Consider the following 17,317-nt stretch of genomic DNA (forward strand, 5'->3'; position numbering starts at 1 on the left):
AAAGTAAAGGACCACTAAGTGAAAGAGCTCCTGGTTTAAAACTGGTGACCTAGATCTCTAGTTTATGGTAAGTCATATCTCTAGTTGTACTCATGCTACTTCTTTGGATCACTTTCAGTCATTTAATCAGTGATTGATGACTTATAAAACCATTAAAGACTTATCTGAACATGTACACGGCCATGTACAATGAGCTCAGACTTTAAAAAATGAATAAAACGCTCTTGTATTTTGCATGTTTTGCTCACACCTAATTATAACAAGCAACCTTATGTAAAAAAAACATGCTAAAGCAAAAAATTAAAGAACTATTAGCACGCACACTACTCAAAAATGTATTAAAAACAAATCAGTACCTCTTTTTTCCTTTTTTTTTTTTTTTTAAAAGTCAGCTACTGTGTAGGGGATTACAAACGAAAACTGCAACTGAGAAGCAAAACTGTTCATTAGCATTGCAAATCTCTCCCAGAATTCATCTGTGTTGATGGGACAAAAGTCAAAAGTGTTCAACAAGCTCTCTGCATGTACTGGAATGACACTTCTGCGGGTTAGCTCCCAAAACACAGTATGAAATAAGAGCAAGCAGCTGTCTCTTACTGCGTCCAGATGGCAGCAGAACGTATGTAAATTGCCTCATTAACCTTACAGCACTTAACTACCAGGCTGCGCTGATGGTTCGGCCCACACGGGCATTTTATTAAAGAACATTAATAGTATCAGGCAGCAATCACCACTGCCTGAGGTGATTTGCTCTGGCATTATCAAACACTGTAATAATTATACATGACAACCTCCTGATTAATGCATTCATGAATATTACAACACTGCATTATCTTTAGTTGTGCCTTCCATGAACTTCAAGGCTGTTTTAACAAACACTACAAGAAAAGTAGGTTCATCCGCCCACCCTCACAACCCTTTTGGTCTCAGCCACACCCCATACAAACAAAAAATAAAAAAGGCATCATGCAACATTACCCTAGCCCTCTGGAGTGTGTGTGTGCGACAAAAACCGTGGAGAACCGACCTGCACCTGGAGCACAGAGGGGCACGGTACAGGTCAAAGGTCAAGCCCCCAAGGGCCACTGACTAAACAAGCCTCCACTCCCTCTTGCTCTCAAAAGACCAGACAACCCCTGTGGTTGCAGCTCACAACATGGGTCTTTTCGTCCTTTCTTTTCGCTCCATCCCTCGCTGTCTTTCTACTTTGGAGAGGCGCATTAATCTATAATCACTCAAACGACCAGGAGCTCAATTATGCACCAGTTTCTCCATTTTCTCTTGACACATAAAGATCTAAAAACAATTAACCTCTCCCCGGCGATGCGTTTTCACACTGAGTGCGAGAGGAATAAGTCAAGAACCCTCCATTCAAATTCCACCCCATAATTCAGCAAGCATAAATATTATTACATATTTTCCTTTAATGCTGGGCTATTTAGTTTAAGTATAGCTGACATAATGGATAGTATTTATATGCATACTGAATTGAAAGCTGCAATGTGTGCTACATAAGATGATATTCATTAAAAAATATGACATTTTTAGGAGGGATATATGTAGATGTAGCTCGGATTTCTTTATAAAACCATTTTACTGATGCTGTTTGATATGTCAGGAAGGTTCAGTCTTAAAATTTAGATTTTAAATTATTTACTTTCTTCTGCACAACCCAAAATAATATATTTGGAAAATTTCTAAAAATGTAAAAAGATTCATTTTGGGACAAATTATTCTTTAAACTACCTTAGACATTGAGAGGGACATGTCCACACCAATATTCAGATTAGTAGTGGTTTAATGTTTTTCCCCCCCATAAACTACCAATAAACATATTAAAAACAATCAGTTACTCTTTTCTTTTCTTTTTTTAAGTCAGCTACTTTGTAAAGGATTACAAACGAAAACTGCAACTGAAAAGCAAAACTGCTCATTAGCATAGCGAATCACTCCGAGAATTCATCTGTGTTGATGGTACAAAAGTCAAAATCGTTTAACAATCTCTTCTATTTTGGTCCCTCAAAATGTTGAATAATTTATTAGATTTATACTAAAAAAAAAAAGGTTCCAAAGAGATGCCATTTTGGGCTCCCTAAAGAACCTTTTACTGAACAGTTCTTAATAGAACCATTTTTTCTTAGTGTGAAGTACATTGGAACAATCTAAAATACCTTCTTCCACTATAAAGAACCTTTTGTGGAATGGAAAGATTCCAAGGATGTTAAAGGTTCTTCATGAAAGCATAAACGCCAGTAAAGAACCTTTATTTTTAAGTCTTGTGATGATCAAAAATACATCTACTAAAAACCTACTTGATATCTATATCCACAATGTGCATTTCTATATGATTTTCCCCTCTGCAGCCCAAAAACATTTCGAGTCAATGGGTGTGACACTAGGGAGAACACACGCCCATGGCCTCTTGCCCAAGCCGCACAGTTCTCTATGTGAGGCTGTCTGATTGTATTGAGCCCTTTAGCCCTCAATAAACACTCTTCCTCTGTCAGAGAGTCTCAGTGGCCTCCTATTCATGCGCAGGTAGAATGCCAAAAGAACGTGTGAGAGGAGAGAAAAAAAACAGCTTGTTGCTTCTATTGAACCTTTTATTACGTCCCTTCAAAGGCTTATGGCAGAGGAGGAGAGTGAGAAAGAAAGGATCTGCCGTCTACTTAGTGCCATTGTACTCCCAACATGTCGGCTCTGAGCTGTGTGAGAAAACACAAGCAGGCTACATCCAAAATATTGCACGTCGAGCAAATCAAAGTGCACTAGCTAGAGACAAAATAGCGATTTTTGGGACACTGATTCAGGAAGATGCTTTTAAAAAAATATGATCAAACAGACACTAATGTAATTCAAATGTAATAGACATTCAGGTGTTGTAAGCGTATCCATAATTTCAAAAATACACTTTTTTTTTTTTTTACACATCTAATAACTAATTTTTTTAATTGCCATATTGAACACATATGAATCCTTTTGTCGACTTTAATAATCCTCAACATACAATTCTTTTAAAATTATAATACACTGTTCAGGATATTGTGCAAAAAGGTTGTTTTATCAACCCACAACTCCATCCTTCAGCTTTCCTCATCGCACGTTCATTCTTGCATTATTATTCCTAACTGTATGTCATTTCACATGCGCTAAACCTAATCTTACATAGACAAAGCACTTAAACAAGCTGAGAATCCAGCGCTCCGTCTAATTCACAGATTAAAGAAAACCAAGAGTAACAAAACATGCCATTTGGATCCTAAAAAGCAATCTTGAATAAACCAAACTTGCTCTTTACTAAAGCAAAAAATGCACTGTAAACTGACAGGCCTTGTACGGAAAAAAAACATACCATAAAAAAAAACTGATATGCAATTTTGAACAGCACGGTTGAATAAAGACTCCCGCTTACACACACACAAGGAGACGTTGTTCATGCTTCTCCTTGCATGTGTGCCAGACTTCTTTCTCCGTGGTCCATACATTGCAGAAGAGTTGGCCCCTCACATGCTGCATACTGGCCCCCAACATTGAGCGCTGGCCCCTTGATTGTGCAGGGCAAAAGATGCAAGGGGGAAAAAAAAACAGAAGAAGAGACAAAGTAGTGAAAAAAAGAGCGAAAACAACTGGCAGGCATCCAGACTCATGGGGACTGCGTTGATCATTATGTCTAGCCTTCAGGTGTCTGAGCCGGCTGCGTTTTGGGGGGAGGTGTGGTTACCAAAGAAGCAGACAAAGAGAAACTCGTTCACCGGGATCAAGAAAGCGAGGGAGGGAGGGAGGGTAGCGAGAGAGAGAGAAAAAATGAGAAAATGCTATAAAAATTTGATTAGCCGATCCTCCACTGAAGTGACTTTCTGTGTTCTCCTGCCTTTTTTTTTTTTCAAAGCATCGCCCCAGAGAACAGGACAGACAGATTTTTTTACAGGTCCTAATTAAAAACATCTGAAGACCCTCAGACATCAAACAGTCTTGCAAGGTCTCACTGCATTGCACTGCGATCTAAATAAGCCTTCTTTTTTTTTTCTGAACTAAGGTTTCCCAGCTCTCAAGATGTTAAATTAATATTAATACAAGCATTATTTATATTTATGAGCCACATTTAAACATGCATATGGAAGTCTGCGTAAGATTAATGCAGAAAAACAAACACACAACAGTTTGACACACCGGCTGTCACAACTTCACAGCACGCGTCAAATTGAACAAAATCAGACCAATTGCATCAGATTTTCACATGGGATAATAATAAATCTCCTTTGAACATTAAAATAAAACTGTATTATTATTTTTTTTTTACAGGATTACATTTTCTGAATTAATACAATTATTGACTGAACGGGTCAATGGGTTTACGCTGGACTACATTAGGTTGAAAATGTTTATAACATAATACAGGTGTGTTTCACAAAAAGACAAGCAGTAAAATGAATCAAATCAAATGTAAAAATAAACTTGAAGCATGTAAGAATTCTCAAACAGTCGACAGTACTATAAAATAGTCCTATAATACAGGCTAATATAACATAATCATCTCTGAGGTAGCTTTAAACGTTTGTTATTGCAGAATACGTCTGTAAAGATCAAAACAAAATCGGATTAAAAACGCCAGTGATATGTTCGTCAAGAGACTACGATAAACATCTAACGCGTCCTGCAAAGTGTTTTTCGTAGAATTAAAAAAGTAATATCGATACTAACCATTCATTCTGCTCGAGACGTCGGGTTCCTCTTGCATTCGCGGGGAAACTCCGAGCGGTTACAGCGGTAACTGCTGCTTGCTGTTGCGTGTGCCGCGATACCTTTGCGTCTAACTTCGGCTTCTTTTGCGCGTCTCGCTTCCTGCGCAGTGGGAAGAGACCAGAGCCGTCGCGGCGCGTCACCAGAAGAGAAGCGCTCCTATTGGCTGAACGCGTGCACATTGATAACGCTGCTCTTTGTTCCATTGGGCGCAAGCGGAGGGACAGACGCACCTCCTCGCTGATTTCTGTGCGCAAGAAAGTGTGAGAAGAAAAATGGGGAATGTCTTCTGATGTCTGAGGTCAAAACGTCTTCAAAGCTCTTGGAGCAAACATTGCACCAGTAAGAATCTGCATAGGTAGTTTAAATGATGGATTACTTATTGATCATGGTCTGCATTAATGATAATAATCATGTTGCCTTCATGCATTTTAAATATAGCATCACACAAACTTGATATTCAGATAAAGTCGTTAGTATTCAAATATACTAAGCAATTAAAGTTATCATATTATGTAATATTATTATTAGCCTATTATAATAAATAAATAGAAATAAATCATATAAACAAAATATTCTATATAGTAACTGATATTTGCATGGGCATAGTTTTATTAGTAAACACATTTAACCCTCTGATGAAAGACGTTTCTTTTTATTTGAAAACAACACTCTTTTAATTTATCATTTTAAATATATATAAAAAATGAAAACTGGTAGGTGTTGCCGCTAGAAATGTTCTGTTAAACCAAAGCTTAAAAATAAAACAATTACATTTTACATACACTGTCTTTCAAAATATAATTTTATTTCATATGGTAAGATGGTCTTAATTAAACACTGTTTAATACACATTATGTGCATTTGCAATAGATCATTTTTGATATAGCTTGCACCTGTAAGAAAATGTTGAAATTACTTAAAAAAAATCTTAAAGAAAGAAAGGCACCTTATGGTGATTTGGTTGTAACATCACATCCTGAATGGTTAATTATTTTTATTTTATTTTATTTTATTTATTTATTTATGGGTCAAACAAATGCATCAGAAGGCTATAATATCTTGCTTGAATAATATTCAGTGTTCCTTTATTCTCAAGTCTAACGTATTCTTCATAAGATACCTGTTTATTTGTGCATCTAGCACGTGTAAGCCACTTCCATTTACATATATCCTTCACTTCCCGAGTGGTTTTAATTGGATAAATGTCCCACATGGCATTAAACACAGTACTGAGCAAAAATTCATCGGGATGCTCCATAAAGCCAACTTGTTTGCTCAGTTACACCCTATTTTCCACAAAATGAGTGCTAATCATTGGCGTTCCACCATAGGAAGCTCTTTTCTTAGGATTTTGATCGATTCGGTTCACGCTTCAAATTGAAGACACTGAATTGTGCTCAAATCCTCAGGCAAGAGGGATATTCTGGCCTCTTTCTCTCCGAGTGGCTGGGAAAACCAAAGGCCCAAGGTATGTTGGGGAATATTAGAGCGTGCGTAATGCGGGTGAACATCCTCCCTGCATGAATGCAGCATTAAATCAAAATTCTGCAAAGCTTCCCCTTCTTGAGTTATTCACTTGACTGCTGTCATGATCCACCATGTGGGTTGTGCAGTTGTTTTCTGATATTTTGTGACGCCCCCCTCCCTCTTTCTCTCCCTCATGTGAATGGCCCACCACCTTTATGCTTTGATAATTCTGCAAGAGGAGAAAAAGAAGTGTCTGATGACATATTCTTGTCTTTCATTAAATGTGGCAGCCAAAAAAGGCAAATCCAACAGCTGATTAGCGTACATTAGCTTTGACAGGCATTTGAATCGAGCCGCACCTGCTACTGGCAGACTTAGCATCAGCATCCTTTTTTTTGTTTTGTTCCTTTCACTCTCAGAATTACGTGTTTCTCATGTTGGTTGGTTAGCTCTGGGTAGCTGATGTAGCATGTGGTGTCAAAAGCATTCCTGCTATGGAGATGTTTACCAGAACTTAGCTTTGCATTTCCTTTCCTTTCGAGATTTAAGACTCTTTAACATTGCAACTAAACAGATCACATACTGTACTGTAGAGGTTGCAAGCAAAGTCCAAATATATATATATATTTATTTAATATTTAATAAAAATTATTTTATTAAATTATTATAAAAATATTGATACAACTAACACGTTCAAGGCCCAGAGAGGAAGTAAGGACATTGTTAAAATAGTCCATGTGACATCAGTGGTTCAACCTTAATTTATTTTTGTGCACAAAGAAAACAGGCCTTTTTTACAAGCAGAGGAAGGGAAGAAATTGTTGAATAAAGGCGTTATTTTAGTTTTCTTTGAGCACAAAAAGTATTCTCGTAGCTTCATAAAATTAAGGTTGAACCACTGATGTCACATGGACTATTTTAACGATTTAACTATCTTTCTGGGCCTTGAACGTGTCAGTTGCATTGTTGTCTATGCAGGGTCAGAAAGCTTTCGGATTTCATCAGAAATATCTTAATTTGTGTTGTGAAGATGAGTGAAGGTCTTACGGGTTTGGAAAGACATGAGGGTGAGTAATAATGACAGAATTTTCATTTTTGGATGAACTATACCTTAAAGGTTAGTTTTAAACCCTACGGAAACTAAAAGGCAATTTTCTGTAAAAGAGAGTTGATGATTTTGTTAAATGATTAAATCAAAAAATATTATTTGTGGCTCAGTCAATTATACAAGGGCTGTTGACTGTGACATTGCTGTAGTAGTGCCACATTCAGATTCCATTTACAATGGCCGCCTGAGGATAGATAGCATCATTTCCAGTTGACAGTCATGTATCATGTCAGGAAATAGGCTTGTGCCAATTTATTAAGCTATTTTACCATTAATCTCCGATTAGCAGCACAGTCATACTCAGAATGGCCCGTCTTGCTTTCATTTTTATTCACCCAATAAGGGCTTGTCAGTTATGTGTCAATATCCTGCTGCAGGTGTGCGTGTGTGTGTATGCATTTAGAGGGGGCAACAAATCAACAAACAGAATTCAAAATAAAGAAGATCAGCAGCAAAGCATTCGGCTCATCGCAAATGAGCAAAATCTTATCTTTGTTTTCACTCCTAAATTTAGACTGACTTCTTGCAATGCTTAGCATAAATTGTAGAGAGCAAAGAGGATTCAGAGAACCGTTAATGCATGATGATTTATTTCTAATTTTAGCCTTAGCTCTGATGTAAGGACGTAAAACAGCCTTGCCCGCGCATGCTTCAAAAAATATTTCTTGTTTCATTTTTAGATATTTTTTGAAAGCACAATAATAATTTTCCACTTTCCACAATGTGTGATTACCACCTTTAAAAAAAGGATTGCACATATTTATGAATATTAATGTTTAATCAGTTCAAAGGCGAGTGTGTGCAAAGTATCTGCAGTAGCAGTGCATGTATAAATTGCATTATCTTGAGCTGCAGCACAGGCGTCATGCCATATGTATCTAGATATCAACAAATACACTATAACTTAACGCAGTGGTTCCCAAACTTTTTACAGCGTGCACCCCTTTCTAGTGTTTGACACATGTCAAGCACCCCCACCACCGTACTCCGTAGTGGTTTTCCAAAATTACTAGCCACTCAGCATTTTCACAGGCCACAATTTTGTTGCTGGAAAATTACATTTTATATGACTAAAGTTACTGCATATTAAAATGTATTTTAATTGATTTCCAGGTCTTTTTTTTTTTTGCATATAAAAAGGGCATTTCCCCCTAATCTTATTAAATGCATGTCATCTTTCATATCAAATTCTTACATTTTATTAATAATTTCACTTAATATAATAAGACTCTTTGACCAATGTGAGGGCTGTGACCAATCAAATGAAATCAGTATTAACAAAACCAATTTTTACTCTGCTGGAGAAACACAAGCAGCTGAAGTGGCATTTAGATGCATTTACAGAGACAATTTAATGAAGCTGAAATGTAGCATGAATGCATTTACACTGCAAAATCACAACAGCATAAATAATGCTGTGAGCTTGGTGTTTTACATCAGGTTTTTTTATTTACAAATATGAAAAGTTGAAAAAAAAAAAAAAAGAGTTACTTTTAAATTTGAAAGTAACCCGCCAGCAGGTGGCAGCAAGTGAATGTTTTAATGAGTGAGTCATTGAGGCATTCAAACGATTCGTTCAGATGGCTGATTCATTCAAGAATATAGCAAGCGCCTGTCTTTATGAATGGACCACTGAATCATTGACTCAAATTATGAATTGAAAAACGTGAATCATTCAGTAAAAGATGCGTGACAATTCTGCTGCTAAGTTTGTTTGGATTTATTTTCGTTAAACAAATCAAGCAAAAACAGTCACATTGCCCTAAGTCACTTAATATTAACTACTCGTTTGAAATCTTGTTTAAAATCAATGTTGAATTTACAATCGTACTGATTTTCGGGGAAAACTGCACTCTCTTAGTCGTGTCATCTTAATTAATTAGGCTAGGCTATACCTATGTAATAAATATAAAAACTACTTTTTTTTACCGCAGTATGTTTCTTCTGTGTGCAGTTGTGTTGATTTGTTTCAATTTCTCCATGAAATTGTCTCACGTGAGTCTCAACTGCCACGACCTTGTTACTATTGATTATCCAATTACCAAATGTAATAAAATCTGAATCATTCTTGCCGAAATTTTGGTGCTTCCCTAATTAGATGTTTTAATTAGATTAGACTAGTTGTTCGGTCGGGCAAGTAAAATTCTCCTTCACTTGCCCCTTCAAAAAAAATGCACACAGATCATCAAAAGCATTCTCTCGCGCACCCCTGCTGGTCGGTCTGTGCAGGGGTGCACGCACCCCAGTTTGGGAACCGCTGACTTAGTGTAATAATAGCAGTGTCATTTTTTTCAAATAAATCCCATGGAAACTGTGATAGTAAAAGAAAAATATTTATGCAAAAAGAAAAATCTCATTTGTATTCATAGGTACTTTTTTGCACATGTACATTTACATGTACTATATCAACATAATATCATAATATAAAACATTTTATACACCGTATGTACAACTTTAGAGAAAAAAATCTTTACAAATCCTCAAAAGACAGACGCAACTGATCCAGAAACATTGGCTGAGAAAGACCTTTTAATAAATTTAATAAATTAATAAATAAAATCCAGGTGGGGTTAATCAGTCAAGTCATTTGCGCTCTTCATATGGATGAATTTAATTATCAGCAAAACTCAATAACAATGAAATCTACGTCAAACACACGTATTGTATGTACATCCCAAAAGTTGTACATGCATAAATCATATCGACATTTTAGAAACCGTCTCTCTATGTTGATATTGGCATCTATCCGAACGGCAAAAAAGTATGTGGTAGAACCACACTTTCCGTCCCAACACCTACGAATATGGATGCGATCACTTTTAAGATTTAAAATTATGAGTCAAAATCAGAACATCCCTAGCAAACCTCAAGATTTGAGGTTTCAAGGCATGCAAAATTGTGCAACACTGGCGGTTTCGCTCTAAATCGGAGATTAGGAAAGAAAAATGGCACTCTTTCCATACAAATTTAGCTGCTTTAATCCAGTTCTGAGTGTGCCATGTTCCCTACATCTACTCCACGGAGGTTTGCTACACCATCAGCTTTTCCATCCATCTGTTGTGAAGGCCTCTCTATTGCCTCCACGATGCCATAGATGGGCTATTTAATGCTTGCCTCCTCTGTCTTAAGAGACTGCAGCCACAGGTTTTATCCCAAACACACAAACATACATCCACACATATGCACACAAAGCCCCGAGGGAAGAGTGTGGCATCTGCCCCGGCCTCCATGCCAAAACAAGGGGAAAGAAAAACCCTACTGCTCAGAGCGACAGCCTGCCAGTCGAGCACACGGAGGACCCTGGCAGGCATCACGGTTCAGCTGAGAGATGCTGATAATATCCACTCGGGTTTGCCTGTGGACACCTTCAAAGAATGTAATTTCTCTAGAAAAACGGCCTGGGCCCTAAAAGCAGCCTGGTGTGTGAGCACAATATGCCTTGAGACCGAGCATTATCTGTTGCTGAAGGAGACCTAACCTCATTACGCTGCACTTGGCGTATGAGATGTCTGAGGAGTTAATGGAGGTTATTAGATTTGACCCCTCGATTTGGGTCTCAGGCAGCCACTGTAATTATTTCGGTGGGACTGATGGATGACGAAGTGGAGCTAAAGGTTTTTGCTTGTCATTTTGGTCAGTCAGGTTTCATAAAGACAGTAAATGATGATTCACACGTGGGAACTGAAAATCATCATTCTCAGAGTGTCGAGGTGCAAAGTGTTCCCAATTTTAGGGCCAACGAAAAAAGTCAAGACAGAGCATGTGTAACACTGCACTGTCTCAGGCAGTTCACCTGATCTTTGAACATTTTCAATCATCTAACAATTCATACAAAAACTTTAACAGCAGCTTCCAACAGGAGTTATCCAATCAGAATATTGAGAAAGTGCTTAAGAGTCTTTTTGATTCCTTGCAAAACCAGGTTGGGTTGCTTTGCTGAAGTTTTGGTGGTCCCGTCTCCTGATGCCTTACACCAAGAGCGCAACAATGCAATATCAGGTGGGTATGTTGATAGCAGGATGGAGTGGGAGATCTAGACAATTTAGGCCCACCTTCAAATTACAGACTTATGTAGGACATTGCATTCCCATTTGCAAACAAGCTCCGAAGATTTCTAAGAAGGTTAGGCACAGTGCAAAATGATGCCATATGGGCAAATTACTACATAATTTAGTTTTTAATAAGGGTTACATTTGCCCATATGTTCAAAATGTGGTGTAAACCACCAATACAAGGTGTAAATGGACAATTTACAGCAACTTTTAACATACAATCATATTTTTTAGTCAGTATTCAAGAGACCTTTTAAGACCTTGCAAAACCTGTTGTAAGGTTGGCTTCCTTTGCAGAACATTTGGTGCTCTTCTTTGGTCTCTTGATGCCTTGCAGTGAACGCCAAAAGATTTGCAAGAAAGTTAGGAGCAATGCAAAATGATGTTGCAACTTGCCACGTTATTACATAATTAAATTAAAGGTCACATTTGCATGTACACTGTATATTGGCAATTTACAATGATTTTGAACATACAGTAATATTTTTGAGACCCTTTAAAACCTTACAAAGCCAGTCATAAGTTTGGGTTTCTTTTGCTGAACTTTTGGTGGCCTCATTTAATTTCTTGATGCATCACACAGAAGCCCTGAAGATTTCCAAGAACGTTAGGCCCATTACAAAGTTGCCACATTACTAAAAAATTAAACTGATGTGTGGTTACTGGTCTGAATATAATGGTGACTGCAATGGCTTTGAATAGGCTCATACAATCAGATTTTAGAGGTTATTCAAGAGACCTTTTAAGAGACGTAAGGTTGGGTTGCTTTGCAGAACTTTTGGTGTTTTTTTTCTGTCTCTGCCTTTCAGAGAAGCCTTTAAGATTTTCAAGAAGGTTAAACCTATAATAGTCATACAGTCAAAGGACAGGTACGGTTGAATGGGATAAACTATCAAAAGCACTTACATCACGGGCAAGCACTTGTTCACAGGCAAGAAGGTGTCACATTTTAGTTCTCAGTCTTTAAGCACCTCAAAGCCGTCTTAGTTGATGCAAAGCTTCAGGCTGACTTATTGACTTCAAAGTAAGGTGTAGTTTTATTAACGATTGCATCATCCTAAAACTAAGCTCTGGGCTGACCATGCACACTTCAGTTTGCTATTACACTTTAAGAATGAGCTGCATACTGTTGTCTCAAAGGGGCCATAGTAATCCTGGGAAAATGGCATGTGTTCTGCAGAGAGGATCCAGAGTAGATCCAGGTCAGCTGTGAGGTCTCAGCTGTAGTAATAGGCTTCACCTGTCATCGGCATGAAGCCCTCCTGCCTGGCACACACACGCCCCTCACCCACCAACCCCAGTAGATATCAACTTAACCAGCCCACTCATGCATATCCTGCTTCGAAAAACACTCAGTCTGTCAGCTTCTGTTACACCCCTCTATTTCTCTCTCTTTCTCGCTTTCCCCCCTCTTTCCTGCTATCGTTTTGAGTCACATCACCCAATCAGCTGTATATTGCACATCTGAAGCCCTGGAGGTGTAAATTAAAGAGAGTGATGCATCCTGGGTGGTTGCATTAAAAAAAATGTCTTCAGTGAACTGAGTAAATATTTTAAGAGTGTATTTTCCAAAGTCTCTGATGGATATAATGCATGGAAACCTTAAAACTTAGAATTTTACATTTTAATTTGATACAATTCCATTTTAAGAGGTACAATTTAAATTCTTTTTTTCTCCTTTTTTTAAATTTAAATGTAAGATTCCAGGTTTAAAAGCTAGGCACAATGCAAAATGACGTCACATTTAAAGTCACATTTGCACATACCCAGCACTCTTTTAAAGCTGGATTTTTTTATTTAAACTTTTAAGAGGTTAAAATGGAAATTCCAATTTAAATGTAAAATTCCAATTATAAAATTCTAAATGTAAAGGCATGTCATTTCTGTTCTACTTTCATAGAATTTGCAAAAGTAATGACTGTTTTCAAACAGGTTTCCCAAACCTCCTGTCATTGGTCTGCAAACAGAAAGTCACGCCCCAAACTCATACCATTGGTTGAGTCACTGTTGCTATGCTTGATGCTGAAACAAACAGAGTAATGTTTTGAAAACAATGAAGTGTTTACTCTTTTCAGGAGAATCAACCTACAAATGACTCACTTATAGTTGTCTCTACATATTAAGCTTGGATAGGAGTATTACACATCAAAAAAAAATTACACACTTCAGCTTTAAATTTTACATTTACGTTCCACATTTCATATCCCTACATCCCATGTCAATGCTTTTTGCATACATGTTTGTATCTAACAGGATATATATACACAGGGTATTTAGGTTTTTGCTCTGCACTCACACAGTCCTATGCAACTGAATTAAACCTCATTCTGCTAGTGTCAGTATGCACATTTAGCCCCTTTAAGGTCTACTCTTATAATTGATCTGTCAAAATGTTTGTCTTACATTTTCGAAGTCTCTGCTTCAGTGCTTTGAACATTCGTGGATATTCAGGCAACATAGAACAAGACCAAAATGCTAACAACAAAAATCCACGTGAGGCTGTCTGACCAAGTTTAATCGCACTCCTCCAGAGCTGAATAGGATAGAAAAGCAGCTCAGTTGACTCAAAGAGCTGAGAGTAACTCTGGAAGTGTAAGGATAAAGGGATACATCATTCTGCAGTCTTTCCCGTTTTTGTACCTAAACAGCTACGCTGCTGCATTTCCAGCCTGTACGCTGCTCAATAATTCAACTGTTTGTACCTGTGAAGTGACGGGGTCTCATTTCGAGGCCCTAAACTAATGTATAATTAAATGGCAAGCCACATGAAAGTGCATAAGAAATCAAGTAAAGATCCCCTTATAGATTCAGCCTGCCGGAGCTATAATGGCACCACCTGGATTGTTTATAGTAAAAATGTTTGAAGATGCTTACCAGGCCCTTTGATTCCTTTTAATCTTAAACTCGAGAAGTTTGTTCACTGCACTGATGTACTGTATTTCCTATTGAATCTGGTGAGACATATCTAAGAGGTTGTCCTTTTTTGCTAGCATTAGCAAGTAGCAACCATAGGCTGTGTTTCATTTCGAGGGCTGCTTCCTTCAGAGGTCGCATTTGTTGGCAGTGTGTGCCATTGAGGCTGCTTCACTTCAGAAAAGTAACCATTACATGCCAAAGAAAGAAAGAAATTACAGTAATTTTTAAATTTATGCCTCACAAGGGATGACAGCCAGTTTTATAATTGTTACTTTTTTGAAACGAGACGTCCTCCATGATGTGTGTGACCAAAAAATGCAACCACCAGATGGCGCAGCTTTCAAAATGAGACAGCTACAGGCTGAATTCAAATTAGCATACTAACATACACTTACCATTTCTACCATATATACAAAATATATATATATATATATATATATATATATATATAGATATATATATATATATATATATATATACTGTATATATATATGGTAGTGTGCTATTTGGAATTCAGCCCATGTTTTGCTATTTGCTAACGAAAGTGAGCAGCGTGCGATATCGAATGCATTACTGTCCACACACTTTTTCACAGGCTTGGTTCCGGAATTATTTTCCCCACAGGGAATTTTCAAGTCAGTGTAAAAGAGTAAAAAGTCATGAACCAAATCAACCAGCTATGAGGTGAATCACAACATAACACATTTTGATCTGAAGCAAAAATGTATTCGAAAACCAAACATAAAGACAAGACTGTTTACTTAACTTTATTAAGTGAAAAAAACAATCCCACGAAGCATTGCGAATGGCAATCAAAATAAAAAATGACAGAGTAGTTTGAGAGCATAGGGAGACTGACTCTATCACATGATTTGCAGTGATTCATAATAGTGGGCGGTGCTAAAGAGTTATTTTGGTGCAATTTGCTTGTTTCGATTTTCCTATTAGTGAAGATTTATCTGCAGAATTATAGGTATGTTTTTTTTTTTGCCAGGAATTTCACTATTAAACATGATTATTTAAAAAAAAAAGTTAAAGTAATGTGGACTGTCGACTTCAGCAAACACATATAACATTGATTAACAACCTCGTAGCTCACAGTAGGTCTGTCTTTAGTAGTTTATAGGTTCCCGTTAAAAACCAGTATCCCTATGGAAAAAAATAATTGGATTTTTACTTCTAGAACCCAACTGTTGCACTCTGTTAGGGGGAGGACCTTTTAAATCTAGAGAGCATTTGATTGGACAAAAGATTTGTACGCCCCTAAGTGCTAGCGGAGTCATCAAAAGTTTTCAGATATTTTCACGGCTTTTTGTCAGCATTTAGGAGTACATAAACAGTCCCAAAGCTAACAGAAGTGCACTAATAGCCAGTGTTGGGGGTAACGCATTTTTCAGTTACTTTTTCAAATAAGTAACGCCAGTTCCTTTTTTTTCCCCATTTATTGATTGAAAGCTCTCCTGTCCCCTTGTTGAGAGAAATCGGGAGTAAGATGTTACTTTAGTTCTAGAATAAATGTGAACGAGCATTAATTCATCTCACTCACTCACAAAAAAAAAATCTGATTTAGTTTTCCTCAAAATTAATAAAAACAGTTAAACGCAATTCAGAATATGACTCAAAGCTGCAATAATTAAATGTTAAATAATACAAATATCCTTTACGTATTTAATCCAAATTTAATGGAATTTAAATTAAATTAAATTAAATTAAATTTAAATTTAATTTGGTGTTAAAGGGCTTTTATATTTGCCAAAAATATAACTTTTTATATTAAAAGCAAACAATCAAGCCCAGCCCAGATTTAAAAAGTAACGCAAAAGTAATGTAATGCATTACTTTCAATAAAAAGTAACTAAGTAACATAATTAGTTACTTTTTTAGGAAGTAACACAATATTGTAATGCATTACTTTAAAAAGTATCTTTCCCCAACACTGCTAATAGCCATAAATGTCCAATTTAGATTTACACTATAAGCATTCAGAAGGTTTGTCTTCTCTTCTCTCACAAACTTTTTTGTCGACACCACAATAACCAATATTTGCAAAATATGTCTCTCTTTGGTTTCAAATCAAGCCCAGGATGTTCCCTGTGTTTTAGATGAGGGGAAACAAGCAGGACAGACACAGGCTAGCCAGCGCTGCTCAGATCTTTGCATCTGTCCTACACCGAGCTCTAATATCACCAGCTTGCAGGCAGCAACAGGGCTTAGAGCCGTGTGCTCTTCGCTGAGCTGACTGTGAAGTTAGGACTGTATTGTCAGTCCTTCTTTTCTGTCTTTTTTCACCCTAAGAACGAGTGTGTGGAGTTGGTAAGCGAACGCATTACGCTGGGAGCTGGGAGAACCAGATAAGAACCTCAAAGCAGATCTATACGTCCGAGGGTGAGCAGGCAATACGGAGAATAGAAACTCGACAAATCCTATGGATTTTGCTGCACGGATTTTCACGAGGAGTGTGTCTGAGCTACTGAGTCGCCCTATTAGCATAATGTTAATGGTGAAAGTGGAGAAGTAGATAAATAGCAGAGCATTAAATCTCTTTTCTAAAGGAGCCAGATGCCTCTTTCGCATCAGATGGTTGTAAAAGTAATGCCTCATTTCACATATTCATTCCCCCAAAATTGAATCAACTTGCATTCCGACTGCAAAAATACTTAATTTCAGTCAATTGGTAATAAACAGCATAAGTTTTAATTGATTTCACCACAAGCTGAGAGCCGTTCAAAATAGTGCTCATACAGATAGTCTTTGCCTCAACAATTGTTTTGCAATTACTTCCCATATATGCGGCTCTATGTGACTCAAGTCCATGTTGTCATTTTATTTTGCATCTCCTGCCCCCCTCTGTGCAAACAAAAAGTTCTGGTGTGAAACGATGACAGTTTAAGAAATATAAGGAAACTGATAGTCGTGACTTCCTGTCATGATGTCACCATATCTATGATTACTGTACCTTTAATCTCACACACACACACACACACACACACACACACACACACACACACACACACAGGTATATATAAAATAT

Source organism: Sinocyclocheilus grahami, unplaced genomic scaffold (genome assembly GCF_001515645.1).
Source record: "Sinocyclocheilus grahami isolate Dianchi unplaced genomic scaffold, SAMN03320097.WGS_v1.1 scaffold81.1, whole genome shotgun sequence".
NCBI classification, from domain to species: Eukaryota; Metazoa; Chordata; class Actinopteri; order Cypriniformes; family Cyprinidae; genus Sinocyclocheilus; species Sinocyclocheilus grahami.